This window comes from Heterodontus francisci, chromosome 18 (genome assembly GCF_036365525.1).
Source record: "Heterodontus francisci isolate sHetFra1 chromosome 18, sHetFra1.hap1, whole genome shotgun sequence".
Classification (NCBI taxonomy): domain Eukaryota; kingdom Metazoa; phylum Chordata; class Chondrichthyes; order Heterodontiformes; family Heterodontidae; genus Heterodontus; species Heterodontus francisci.
The window spans coordinates 10,651,509-10,666,576 of record NC_090388.1 but is presented as its reverse complement, the minus strand read 5'-3'; the positions used below and the strand labels follow the sequence as shown (position 1 = coordinate 10,666,576).

At 43.7% G+C, this 15,068-nt stretch overlaps 1 protein-coding gene across 3 annotated transcripts in view; it reads left to right on the top strand.

Annotated features, from left to right (window-relative positions):
* tspan9a (tetraspanin 9a) overlaps positions 1 to 15,068 on the top strand; it is a 233,536-nt gene that overhangs the window by 55,716 nt on the left and 162,752 nt on the right. Inside the window, exon 3 of one of the 3 annotated variants that reach the window (XM_068050233.1) lies at positions 7,394 to 7,466. The exons of 1 other annotated variant lie outside the window; for it this stretch is intronic. The gene's annotated coding sequence lies outside the window, so the exon portion shown is untranslated. Of the gene's footprint in view, positions 1 to 7,390; positions 7,467 to 15,068 lie in introns of all 3 variants that reach the window. One more of the 3 variants, XM_068050234.1, reaches the window with a different exon arrangement.

Sequence of the window (15,068 nt, the reverse complement as noted above, 5' to 3'; positions counted from 1 at the left end):
CATCTTCAGCTGCTTCATCAATGACCTTCCTTCAATCATAAGGTCAAAAGTGGGGATGGTAGCTGCTGATTTTGCACAATGTTCAGCACCATTCGCGACTCCTCAAATACTGAAGCAGTCCGTGTAGAAATGAAGCAAGACCTGGACAATATCCAGGCTTGGGCTGATAAGTGGCAAGTAACATTTGTGCCACACAAGTGCCAGGCAATGACCATCTCCAACAAGAGAGAATCTAACCATCTCCCCTTGACATTCAATGGCATTACCATCGCTGAATCCCCCACGATCAACATCTTAGGGGCTACCATTGACCAGAAACTGAACTGGAGTAGTCATATAAATACTGTGGCTACAAGAGCAGGTCAGAGGCTAGGAATCCCGCGGCGAGTAACTCGCCTCCTGACTCCCCAAAGCCTGTCCACCATCTACAAGGCACAAGTCAGGAGTGTGATGGAATACTCTCCACTTGCCTGGATGGGTGCAGCTCCAACAACACCCAAGAAGCTCGACACCATCCAGGACAAAGCAGCACGCTTGATTGGCACTCCATCTACAAACATTCACTCCCTCCACCACCGACACACAGTGGCAGCAGTGTGTACCATCTACAAGATGCACTGCAGCAACGCACCAAGGCTCCTTAGACAGCACCTTCCAAACCCACAACCTCTCCCACCTCGAAGGACAAGAGCAGCAGATGCATGGGAACATCACCACCTACAAGGTCCCCTCCAAGTCACACACCATCCTGACTTGGAACTATATCGCTGTTCCTTCACTGTCGCTGGGTCAAAATCCTGGAATTCCCTTCCTAATAGCGCTGTGGGTGTACCTACCCCACATAGACTGCAGCGGTTCAAGAAGTCAGCTCACCACCACCTCCTCAAGGGCAATTAGGGATGGGCAATAAATGCTGGCCTGGCCAGTGACGCCCAGGTCCCATGAATGAATTTTTTAAAAATCTGAAGATTTGTGTCCATACAGCCCCCAGGTCTCTCTGTTCTTGCACCCTCTTTAAAATTGCACTATTTACTTTATATCTCTCCTCATTCTGCCTACCAAATATATCACTTCAAACTTCTCTGCGTTAAATTTCATTTCCAGTGTGTCCGTGTCTTCCTGAAGTCTGTTACTATCCTCCTCATTGTTTGCTTTTTTTCCAAGTTTCATGTCATCAGCAAACTTTTTGAAATTATGCCCTGTAAACCCAAGTGCAGGTCACTAATATAAACCAAAATGTCCCCTGGGACTCACCACTGTATATCTCCCTCCAGTCTGATAAGCAACAGTTCTTCACTACTCTCTGATTTCGGTCAAAGGCCAACTTCATATCCACACTGTTGCTGCTCCTTTAACCCCGTGGATTTCAGTTTTGTTAACAAGTCTGTTATGTGGGACTTTATCAAATGCCTTTTGAAAGTCTACCTACACATCAACGACACTACCTTCATCAGTCCTCTTCTTTACATCATCATTGAACTCAATCAAGTAAGTCAAACATAATTTGCATTTATCAAATCAGTGCTGGCTTGCATTTATTAGCTCATACTTTTCTAAGTTTCCCCGGGTTTGATTTTTGCTGTTTTGAATTGCTCAACCATAGGAACAGGAGGCCATTGAGCCCATTCTGCCATTCAACTTTTTTTTATTTTTTCATGGGAGGTGGGTGGCACTGGTATGGCCATTTGTTGCCCATCCCTAATTGTCCTTGAGAAGGTGTTGGTGAGTCCCCTTCTTGAACACCTTCAGTCATTTCTGTTTGGTACAACTGAGTGAAATGGCCTAGCAAGCCAGAGGTCAGTTAAAGTCAACCACATTACTGTGGGTCTGGAGTCATATGTAGGCCAGACCAGGTAAGGATGGCCGATCTCTTACCCTAAAGGGCATTAGTGAACCAGATGGGTTTTTACGACAATCAATGATCGTGTCATGGCACCATTACAGAGACTAGCTTTCAATTCCTGATTTATTTCTTAATTAATTAATTGAATTTAAAACCCATCAGCTACCATGGTGGAATTTGAGCCAGTGTCTCCAAGGCATTAACCTGGGCCTCTGAATTACTAGTCCAGTGACGTTATCACTACAGTACCATCTCCCCTATTGAGATCATGCCTGATTGATGACCGAACTCCATATGCTCGCCTTTGCCACATATCCCTTAATACCTTTGGTTAACAGAGATTAACCTGGTCTCACCTTAACCCGCTTCTTCTGGGACTCTAACCTAAATTTATCCAGGTTCTTCCCATTAAAGGCCTGCTTGGGTTTGCAAATGAGGCCCAAGCCGGCCCAAGTCCTTCCATTTTTTTTCCCGCGCCCAACCCGACCCGACCCAACCATCAGTTAACCTACCTTCCGTTTTTCACTTTGTTCCTTAACTGCGCAAGCTTAAAATAACTATAACAAAACCACCTTTAAAGTCCAAAAAGTAAATTAACATTAGAGTCACTTACCTGAGGTGGTGATAGAGCATGTCTGATCAGGCCGCACCCGACCCGATCCGACCCAAGCCCGAATGCCGGACCCGGAAGTGTGACGCGAACCAACCTGACCCAAACCCGACACGTATCATCGGGTCCCTTCGGGTTTGGGTCGGGGAGCAGGCCTTTACTTCCCATAACTCTTGTTCGTTCATCCCAGGTATCATCTTGGTGAGTGGCCGCTGAGCTCGTTCCCAGCCAGTAAATCATTTTTGAGATGGGACAGCCAGAGCTGAACCCTATACTTTGAATGAGGTTTGACCAGTCTGCTGTATAATTCCAGTCGGGTCTCCTTGCATTTTTACCTCAAAACTGCTTTTGATGAAGTCCAGCATCTCGTCAGCCTTGGTATTCCTGTTAATTAGTTGCAAACTTTACAGATAGTGCATGTCTGAATTTCTTTTTAAAATAGGAGTTTGCGATTTTCTTTGTGATTGAGAAGGGGAATTGCAAACCACGTTGGTGCGGACAGCCCATGAGTTGGCTCTCCAGGCAACCACTTAAGAACTGCTTATTTATTTCAATTGCTCATTTCAAGTGGTAGGCACAAGATTACTGAGTAAATACTTAATGAGGGAAGCCTTTTGACCCCTCCTGAGACTGACCACAAGCATGGCTCCATCCGAGCATCCAGCTGTTTCTTAATTGATTCCTGGATTTAAGACTCCATGAGTCCGTTTGGAATTCTGTTCCGTGTGTCTTTCTGATATTGTCTCTTTTGCTGGTTTGACTCTGTGCTGTGCAATGATTGAGGATGTGTTCTTCTTGTTCACTGCTGAAATCCCTTGATCCCATCACAATCTTAACATCTGTTGTATATTCCAGTGAGGAAGAGAGGAGTTCCCACTCCCCCTGTTCTTTCCCCATAGCCCTGCAGTCTTCTCTCCAAGTATTTATCCAATTCCCTTTTGAAAGTTATTCTTGAATCTATTTCCACCATCCCATCAGCCAGTAAATTCCTGATCATATCAACTCCATGTTTTTTTTAAAAAATGTTTCCTCATCTCCCCTCTGTTTCACCTTAAATCTGTGCCCTCTGTCACTGATCATCCTGCCACTGCAAAGTTTCTCTTGGGGCGGCACAGTGGCGCAGTGGTTAGTACCGCAGCCTCACAGCTCCAACGACCCAGGTTCAGTTCTGAGTACTGCCTGTGCGGAGTTTGCAAGTTCTCCCTGTGACCGTGTAGGTTTCTGCCGGGTGCTCCGGTTTCCTCCCACAGCCAAAGACTTGCAGGTTGATAGGCAAATTGGCCATTGTAAATTGCCCCTAGTGTAGGTAGGTGGTAGGAGAATTGTAGGAATGTGGTAGGGAATATGGGATTAATGTAGGATTAGTATAAATGGGTGGTTGATGGTCGGCTCAGACTCGGTGGGCCGAAGGGCTTGTTTCAGTGCTGTATCTCTAAATAAATTAAATAAATAAATAAAACCTTTCATGATTTTGAACGCCTCTATTAAATTTCCTGTTAACCTTCTTTGCTCTAAGGAGAACAACTCCAGCTTCTCCAGTCCCTCCACATAACTGAAGTCCCTCATCCCTGGTACATTCTGGTAAAGCTCCTCTGCACCATCCCCAAGGCTTTGGCATCCTTCCTAAACAGAACTGAACACCGTATTCCAGCTGGGCTCTAACCAGTGTTTTCTAAAGGTTTAGCATAACTTCCTTGCTTTTGAACTCTACACCTGTGTGAAAAAAGCCCAGGAGCTGAGTGATAATCTCATGACTGCTGGCAGCTGTTCAGGGACATGAATCGTAAAGTTCAATTTGAAGAACATCTGCCTGGGGTGAGGGGGGGGGGGCGCTTAACCCTGCATGTTGAGCCTTTTGACATTAGCTGCCTGCGAGTGTAGAGATTTCAGGCTCATTGAGTTGTGTGGGAAACAGTTTGGCAATTTGGGTGCACACATGCCCAACATCAAGAATATGTCAGCAGAATAAAGCTGCCTTCCCTGTCACTGAGTTTATCCATTAAACAGCAGACTTCAGCAAAGTACCTCTGTGAACTTGGGCCTAGTTTTATGTGCCATTCTGCCCCCACTACTACCCACAGATAGCACCGTTACAGACAGTAGGGTGAGGGTGGGTCTAAACCCAGGTCCCAGAAGGGAAGACCCCATGCTAATCCAGAAAGATTGTCTCGGAATGCTGCTTTTGAGCAGGTGGTGGAGGTTTCCTACATGTCTACAATGGATTAGCTGCTGTCTGCACACAAGATTTAGACTGCAGAATTTTTTGAAGTTTTTTTTTCCAGGAATAATCCAGGAGGTTGTTGAATGTTACGGGCTGATTTTAATTTACAGCCAAAGCCACTGCTGTCCTGATGTTGGTTGAAAGGCAACACATGTCTGAGGCATCAGTAAAACTATCTTGCCTTGCTCCTGTCGGAGGACTGTGGTGCACAGAAGGAGGCTGTTCATCCCATCATGTCTGTGCCAGCTCTTTGCTAGTGCAATCCAAGATTTATCATTCTGCCCCACTCTCTTCCCCATGGCCCTGCATCTTCATAAATGCTTTAGACATTTATCTAAACAGACATAATGCTTACTTGTATCAAGAAATTGTATGTGGCCAGGCAGAGATCTGTGCTGTTTAGACAGTGCAAGAATCCCACCTACCAGATTATTAGCAAACTTTGTGACTTATGGGGAGCAGCATGTCTGAATGTTTGCCATCCTTGGCTGTGTAGCTGATGTGTCTTGGTTTAGCTTCCTGCCTAGTGGGTGATAGCTGCTACCTACACAGAGTAGTTGATACTGATGGTTGTGCTCATCCATGGCCTTCGCAATTCAGACTGTGACCTAAAACAGTGAGCTGTTGCCTTCCAGTTAGTGCTCTGAGTCTTTGACAGCTCAAAGCTGCTGGAATCATCATTATTAGCTAACTAGTTCACTAGTTAAATTTCCACTGTATACTATTCAGACTGGAGTAGGACTGTCCCGAGTAGCGGTAGAAGCAGGTTCAATAATAACTTTCAAAAGAGAATTGGATAATTACTTGAAGGGGAAATATTTTCAGGGCTGTGGGGAAAGGGTGAAGGTGTGAGACTAATTGGATAGCTCTTTCAAAGAGCTGGCACATGCACAATGGGCAGAATGGCTTCATTCTGTGCTGTAAGACTCCGTGATTCTATATTAGGTTATTGGTCCTGGATAAGATCAGAATCAAGCCCATGAGAATGTAAGAAATAGGAGCAGGAATGACCCATGGCCCATCCAGCCTGCTTCCCCATTCAATAAGATCATGGCTGAACTTCTACTGCAATGCCACTTTCTCGTACTATCCCCATATCGCAATTCCCTTAGCGCCCAAATAACTCTCGATCTCTGTCTTGAATATACTCAATGACTGAGCTTCCACAGCTCTCTGCGGTAGAGAATTCCAAAGATTCACAACCCTCCGTGAAGAAATTTCTTCTCATCTCAGTCCTAAATGACCAACCCCTGATCCTGAGACTATGGCCCCTAGTTCCAGAATCTCCAGCCAGGGGAAATGGCCTCTCAGCATCTACCCTGTCAAGCCCACTAAAATTTTTATACAATTAAATTGGATTGTGTCTCAGTCTGCTAAACTGCAGAGAGTATGAGTCCATTCTACTCTATCTCTCCTTGTAGGATATTCCCCTCATCCCAGGAATCAATCTAGTGAACCTTTGTTGTACTCCCCCCTAGGTAAGGAGGAAATGGTACACAGTACTCCAGGTGTGGCCTCACCAAAGCCCTGCATACTTGCAGAATGACTTGCTTTCTCTTTTTACTCCTACAGCCTTGTAATAAAGGCTAACGTACCTTTTGCTTTCCTAATTGCTTTCTGTACCTGCATGCTAACTTTCTGTGATTTGTGTACAAGGACAAATCCCTCTGAACAGCAACATAACTAATCTGTCACCTTTTAAAAAAAAAATTCTGCTTTTCCATTCTTCCTACCAAAGTGAATAATTTCACACTTTCCTATGTTATGTTCCATCTGCCACCTTCAACCTGTTTATATCCCTTTTCTGATTCTTCGTGTCCTCCTCATCGCTTACGTTCTCACCTAGCTTTGTATCATCAACAAACTTGGATACACTCCACTTGGTCCCCTCAACTGTCATTAATATAGATTGTAAATAGCTGAGGCACAAGCACTGACCTTGCATCATCCCACTAGTTAGGCCCTGCTTTCCCGAAAATGGTCTGTTTATCCCTACTCTCTGCTGAATATCCATTAACCAATCCTCAGCCATATCCCCAACTCCAAGTGTCCTAATCTTGTGTAGTAACCTCTTGCATGGCACCTTATCAAATACCTTCTGAAAATCCAAATACATAACATCTACTGGTTCCCCCTTATCTACCCTTCTAGTTACACCCTGAAAAAAACTTTAATAGATTTGTCAAACGCCATTTCCCTTTCATAAATCCCCATTGACTCTGCCTAATCAAATTATGATTTTCTCAGTGTCCTGTTACCACGTCCCTAGTAATAGATTCCAGCATTTTCCCTACTTCTGATGTCAGGCTCACTAGCCCGTAGTTCCCTGTTGTGTCTCTCATTCCTTTCTTGAACAGCGATGCTTTAAAATATTTCCATTTTCATACCTGGACCACAGGCAGTGCAGTAACTCCAATGTGACTGTCCCATATCAATGCAAAACATCTGTGTATTACGTCATGGAACTATTTTTTTCTCCTCTGTTTAAAACAGTGTGCCTTTTAAGACTCTGTCTAAAACAGTGTATCTTTAAGACAGAGAGAGAAGTTTTTAGATTCTTTGAGAACAGTGTGCCACAGCAAGCCTGTTTCCTAGGCAACAGCAGGACATATGCTGTAATGTTTCAATTTGACTGTGTGCAGGGGCTGGCTGAAATCAGTCTGATCTGGAACCCAATGAAGTGTACTTGCTAAAAAAGAATATGTCTATATCTCAGCAGAAAATCTACATTGAGCTCAGACTGTGTTTGCCTAAGGAGGAAAAAAACCCTGGAAAGAACATTTTCATTGGAGGTAGTAAATTCTGTTTTACTTCGAAACTCTAATAGGTCTTTGGTACAGAAGTAACACTCTTTATTGCCTGTTTGTGTTTGGTGGAATTCTCAGTAAAGTTTCTACCGAAGGGCTACCAATTTAAAATTCCAAATAGACCTGTTGCTACACTTCCCATTGAAAGAACTGTGTGATGCCTGCTGCAACGAAAGTACTTTGAATGCCTATCCATTAAAAATTGTTCATCAAATTCGCCTGGAGACTTCGAGTGGCATCTGATTATTCTGCTCTGGGACACCTCATCAACATAGATTTAGGATAATTGGCAAAAGAACCAGAGGGGGAAGAGGAGGAAATTTTTTTTAATGTAGCAAGTTGTTGTATCTGCCTGAAAGGGCGGTGGAAGCAGATTCAGTAGTAACTTTCAAAAGGGAACTGGATAAATTCTTGAATACAAAAGAAATCTGCAGGGCTATGAGGAAAGAGCAGGGGGAGCGGGATTAATTAGATAGCTTAAAAGAGCTGGCACAGGCATGGTGGGCTGAATGGCCTCCTTCTGTGTTGTATGATTCTATATTGTATTATGAGTGCAGAGGGGAATGGGTGGAGGGGTAGGATCACACAACACGGGCAGTTCCTCTTTTCACTTGATAACTTGACCAATTTTCTCACCAATTGACAACTATTACTAAAATCCTCTAAGCTTGTGTGGACTTGTATCTTTCCAATTCCCTTTTGAAAGTTACTATTGAATCTGCTTCCACCGCCCTTTCAGTCAGAGCACAACAACTTGCTACATTTTAAAAAAATTCCTCCTCTTACGCCTCTGGTTCTTTTGCCAAATATCCTAAATCCTGGTTACCGACCCTCCTGTCACTGGAAACCGTTTCTCCCCATGACCTCAGTAAAACCCCTTAGAAATTTGAACATCCCAATTTGCCCAAATGCAGCTGCTTTTTAATTGCTATTGTATAGTGACTGAATGAAAGGATCCAATCCCAAGCTAAACTCTCAACTAGCATCGGTAAAACAGATTATCTGCTGTTTGTGGGATCTTGCTGTGTGCAAATTGGCTGCCATGTTTCCTACATTACAACAGTGACGACACTTTAAAAGTACTTCATTGGTTGCAAAGCACTTTGGGATGTCCTGAGGTAATGTGAGAGTCTGTGGAAATATATGACTTTATTTTCTATACTGGTGCAGGGTAGCTTCCCCAAGATTCTACCCCTTTCAGAAATTCCTGCCTGGGTGAGGATTGAAGAAACTGCTGTATTTGGGAGAGGCCTAACCCTTGGCTTTCAACCTGCCATTGACCAATGACTAAACCCTGCTCCCGGGCCCTAGGCCCCAGGTCTTGACCCATCATTCGCCAAACATGGGAAGTATCTGGAGAAAAGCCAATATCATTAACTAAGGTAGAGTTTAAAAACTCCGCTGGTAACTCCATCCATCCAGTTGTGCCCTGACCAGGTAGATTCACTCAGCGGCATTTTAATATAAAACGTTTGACCTTTCTATACTCTCACATGCGGAAAGGCGTCTAAAGATGCTTTAGAGAGATGACATCGACCAGGATAGCAATGGAGTGGGAGGTTTGAAAAAAGGAAATGGTGTTTGAAGCAGAAAGGGAAGTTGGAGAGGACAGGACCAGGGCCCAGGGCAGTGCCAAGGCTCAGCTGGAGGTCGACAGGTGATCTGTGAATCTCTGTTTCTTCACTCACAGTGTGGCAGGTAATATTGGTGGCTGTGGAGTGAACCTTGCTCAGCCTGTTGGATCGATGAATTCACTCGGATATACCAGCTATTGTTGACTTGAGGCTCCTGTGATTGTCATTTCCATTTATAAAATGACTCTGGGCAGTTAGGTAATTTATCTTTACTATCCCAATTTACTGAGAATTGTGAAAACCTAATCTTAGCATTCTCTTAATATTTTGTAAACCAGATTCATTACATCACAGTATATATAGGAGTAAATAGTTTGGGGTACTGAGTTTTGATGCATTGCTTAATATGGGGAAGAGGGTATGTGTATGTGTGTGTGAGATCAAAGGCCTTTGAAGTTATATAGTAGTAAAACACTTTCACACGATGATGAAAGTTATGCAACTGGCAACCTAAAATTTTCACACATACAATATGTATTTCTGTGGATGGCAGACTAATATTCAGAAGATGAGACTTAGAAACCAAGATATGTTCATGGGAACAATGATCTGTGGGGCTGACGGTTACTCCGAGCCAGATGTGGGGCTTGAGACATAATATATGTTGTATTGTTTTACATTTCCCTGCAGGGCATCTTTAAGATTAAGAGCTATTGGAGAGCGAAGGGCCTCACTGGGAACACCTGTTATTTAATTACTGAGGATTGTGAAGAATTATTCAAATGACACGGCATATTTCCTGTAATGCCAAACGCTCCAGAAATGGGGGCCCCAGAATTCTTCCAGTGAGTTTCAATGACACTTGTGCAGACGTTGTGTCCAGAAGTATTTACTTCCACACAGCAGCTGGTGTGAGAAAAAATCACATCCATCACGACCCATTAACAGATTTGTCAGGCTAAAAAGCAGATTTTAGGTTTGACACCAAAAATTTGGAAATTCGGTTACTCGCAACTGAAATCAAAATGTCTGCACATGATTTCCAATTTTAGTAATGTTCTACATTTAGGGACTCTTTCAAATACTCAGGCCAGAATTATCCGCCCCCCTCCACCTCCCCAAGAGTGCGCTGGAAGCTGGGTTGGGGGGGTTCCATTTCTGTCACCTGCCCACCTCCACTACCATTTTACCAGCAACAGGGGAGGTGGCAATCCGCCCGCCTGCCCCAGGCCCTACCTAAGGACCTCCTCCTGCTGCCGCTGGTATACTATCAGTGGTGGCTGGGCACTTCAGCATATCCAATTAGTCACGCTCTCCCGCTCTTTCTGTAGCCCTGGAAACTTTCCCCTTGAAGTATTTATCCAGTTCCCTTTTGAAAGTTGCTATTGAATCTGCTTCCACTGCCCTTTCAGGCAGCGTGTTCCAGATCATGACAACTTGCTGTGTTTGAAAAAAAAAATTCTCCTCATCGATGAGAAAGGATCTAGCCAGGACAAAATAGAGCCAAAGACTGACAGGAAAAGCTGTTGGAACAATGGGTTATCTTTAAGGAAAAGATGCTTCAGGTACAGACTAGATACATTCCAACAAGGGTGAAACGTAGGAGAAACATAAACAGGGCTCCTTGGATGACGAGAGAGATAAAGATTATGATGAAACAAAAAAAAGAGGGTGTATGATACATGTGAAGTCATCAAGTGAGAATCAGGCCATATACAATAAGTTGGGAGGGGAAGTGAAGGGGCAAATCAGACTGGCAAAGAGAATGAGAATAGAATGGCAGTCAACGTAAAAGGAAACCCCAAATTTTTCAACTGGCATGTCAATATTAAGCGGGTAGTAAGAGGTAGGGTGGGGCCTATTGGGGACAAAGAGAGTAATATATGCTTAGAGGCACAGTTAGTGGAAGGGCTTTCCTAGATACGGGGGAAGTGACAGAGGACTGGAGAGCGGCAAATGTGACATCCTTATTCAAGAAAGGATGTAAGGACAGTCCTAGCAACTACAGGCCAGTTGGTTTAACATCAGTGGTGGGTTAAAGTTTTAGAAACAATAATCAGGGAGAAAAATCAACAGGGGCTTGAAGTGGTTTGAGTTAATTAAGGAGAGCTAGCACGGATTTGTAAAAGGCAGATTATGCTTGACTAAAATTAACTGGGATAGTTTTTAAGTGTGAAAGGAATTGAGGGAGCAGAATTCTTCAGCTGCATTCAGCGGAACTTTTTTTGGCCAGTATGTAGCAAGTCCAACAAAAGGGGGGGCAGTTTTAGACTTAGTTTTAGGAAATGAAGATGGGCAGGTGGGAGAGCATTTTGGTGGTAGTGATCATAATTCAGTCAGTTTTTACATAATTATGTAAAAGGATAGAGATAGAACAGGAGTTAGAGTTCTCAATTGGGGCAAGGCCAATTTTACTAAACTGAGGAGTGATTTAGTGAAAGTGGACTGGAAACAGCTACTTGAAGGTAAATCAGTATCAGAACAGTGGGAGGCATTCAAAGGGGAGATTCAAGGAGTTCAGAGTAAACATGTTCCCACAAAGAAAAAGGGTGAGACGACCAAATCTAGAGCCCCATGGATGTCAAGGAGTTTACAGAATAAGATAAGGCAGAAAATGAAAGTTTATGTCAGACATCGAGAACTCAATACTACAGAAAGCCAAGAGGAGTATAGAAAGTGGAGGGGTGAAATCAAAAAGGAAATTAGGAAAGCAAAGAGAGGGCTTGAAAGAATATTGGCAAGCAAAATCAAGGTGAACCCAAAGATGTTTTATCAATACATTAAGAGTAGGCGGATAACTAAGGAGAGAGTAGGGCCCATAAAAAAACCCAAAAAGGTAACCTATGTGTGGGGGTGGAAGATGTTGGTATGGTTCTTAATGAATACTTTGCATCTGTCTTCACAAAAGAGGGGGACAATGCAAATATTGTAGTTAAGGAAGAGGGGTGTGAAGTATTGGATGTGACACTGGGAGAGAGAAAGTATTAATGGGATTAGCATCCTTGAAGGTTGATAAATCACCATGGCTGGATGAAATGTACCCCATTTAGAAGAAGCAAGAGAGGAAACAGTGGAAGGTCTGACCATCATTTTCCAGTCCATACTGGATACAGGTGTGGTGCCGGATGATTGGAGAACTGCTAACGTTGTACTTCTGTTTAAAAAGGGAGCAAAGGATGGACCGAATAATCACAGGCCGGTCAGTCTAATCTCAGTAGCAGGCAAATTATTGGAATCTATTCTGAAAGACAGGATAAACTGTCACTTAGAAAAGCACAGGTTAATCGAGGATAGTCAGCATGGATTTGTTGAGGGAGAATTTTGTTTGACCAACTTGATTGAATTTTGTGAAGAAGTAACAAGGAAGATAGATGAGGGTAGTGCAGTTGATGTGGTCTATATGGATTTTAGCAAGGCTTTTGACAAGGTCCCATATGGCAGATTGGTTAAAAATATAAAATCCCATGGGATCCGGGGAAATGCAGCAAGGTGGATACAAAATTGGCTCAGTGGCAGGAAACAAAGGGTAATTGTTGATGGGCGTTTTTGCGACTGGAGGGCTGTTTCCAGTGGTATTCTGCAGGGCTCAGTATTGGGTCCCCTGCTTTTTGTGATGTAAGCAATTTGGACGTAAATGTGGGGGCATGATCAAGATGTTGCGGACGACACAAAGATTGGCCGTGTGGTAGATAGTGAGGAGGATAGCTGTAGGCTGCAGGAAGATATTGATGGTCTGGTCAGATGGGCAGAAAAGTGGAAAATGGAATTCAACCCGGAGAAGTGCGAGGTGATGCATTTAGGGAGGGCAAACAAGGCAAAGGAATACCCAAATAATGGGAAAATACTGAGAAGTGTAGAGGAAGGGAGGGACCTTGGAATGAATGTCCACAGATCCCTGAAGGGACAGGTTGTTAAAGTGGTTAAAAAAGCATATGGAATCCTTTCCTTTATTAGCCGAGGTATAGAATGTAAGAGCAGGGAGGTTATGCTGGAACTATATAACTCATTGGGTAGGCCACAACTTGAGTACTGTGTGCAGTTCTAGTTACCTCATTACAGAAAGGATGTAATTGCACGAGAGAGGGTACAGAGGAGATTTACGAGAAGGTTGCCGGGATTGAAAAAATGCAGCTATGAGGAAAGATTGGATAGGCTGGGGTTGTTCTCCTTGGAACAGAGAAGGCTGAAGGGAGATCTGATTGAAATGTACAAATTTTTGAGGGGCCTGGATAGAGTGGAGGTGAAGGGTCTATTCACCTTAGCAGAGGGATCAGTGACTAGGGGGCATAGATTTTAAGGGATTGGTAGAAAAATTAGAGGGGAGATGAGCAAACACTTTTTCACTCAGAGGGTGGTGGGGGTCTGGAGCTCACTGCCTGAAAGGGTAATTGAGGCGGAAACCCTCAACTCATTCAAAAGGAGTCTGGATATGCACCTCAAATGCCGTAATCTGCAGGGCTATGGACCAAATACTGGAAGGTGGGATTAGAATGGGTGGATTGTTTTTTGGCCCACACAGACGCGATGGGCCTAGTGGCCTCTTTCTGTGCCTTAAACGTTCTATGATTCCAATCTAATTGCATTTGTTGATGAAGTCACAGAAAAGGTTGCTGAAGGGAATGCGGTGGATGGTGTCGATATGGATTTTAAGAAATCGTTTGTAAAGTACCACATAAAAGGCTGGTTATCAAAATTGAGGCTCATGGAGTAGGTGGGTCAGTGTCCAAATGGATAAAAAAAAAATTGGCTTAAGGACAGAAAACAGTGAATCATGGTAAATGTTTTTCAGACTGGAGGATGGTAAGCAGTGGTGCTCCCCAAGGGTCAGTGCTAGGACCACTGCTTTTTTTGCTATATTTAAAAGACTTGGATCTTGGAATACAAAGTAGAATTTCAAAATTTGCTTATGATGCTAAACTTGGAGGAGTGGCAAACAGTGAGGATGATCTGAACTGCCTGCAACAGGACATAAATAGGCTAGCTGAATGGGCAGAGAAGTGGTAGATGGAATTTAATACTGACAAGTGTGAGGTGATGCATTTTGGTAGAAGGGATAGGGTGAGGCAATATATACTTAATGGCACAGTTCTAAAGAGTGTGCAGGAACAGAGGGACCTGGGGATTCATGTGCATCGATCTTTGAAGGTGGCAGGTCATATTGAGAGAATGGTTAGTAATGCATATGGGATCTTGGGCTTCATAAATAGAGGCATAGAGTACAAAAGCAGGGAAGTTATGCTCAACCATTATAAAGCTCTGGTTAGGCTACAACCAAGTATTGCATCCAGTTCTGGTCACCACACTTCAGGAAGGATGTGAGGGTCCTTGAGAGGGTGCAAAGCAGATTTACCAGAACGGTTCCAGGGATGAGTGATTTTAGTTACAAGGTTAGTTTGGAAAAGCTGGGGTTGCTCTCCCTCGAGAAAAGGAGATTGAGGGGCGATTTGATCGAGGTGTGCCAGATAATGACAGGCTTAGATAAGTTAGACAAGGAAAAACTGTTCCCATTAACGAATGATACAAGGACAGATTTGAGATTTGGGGCAAAACATGGAAGGGAAATGTGAGGAAGAACTTTTTACGCAGTGGGTGGTAATGACCTGGAACTCACTGCCCACAAGGGTGGTGGAAGTGGAAGCAATAAATGACTTCAAAAGGAAATTGGATGGGCACTTGAAGGCAATAAACTTGCAGGGCGATGGAGATCGATAGGGGGTGTGGGACTGACTAGATTGCTCACGGAAAGCTGGCCTGAACTCAATGGGCTGAATGGCCGCCTCCTATGCTGTAAATAACTGTATGACTCTATCTCCCCTCTGATTCTTTGGCAATGATCTTAAATCTGTGTCCTGTAGTTACCGACCTCCCTGCTACTGGAAACAGTTTTTCTTCATTTACCCGAACAAAACCCCTCATAAATATGAACACCTCTATTAATTCTCCTCCATAACCTTCTTGGCTCTGCATCTTGGTGTCATATTTGACCTGGAGATGAGCTTCCAACCACATATCT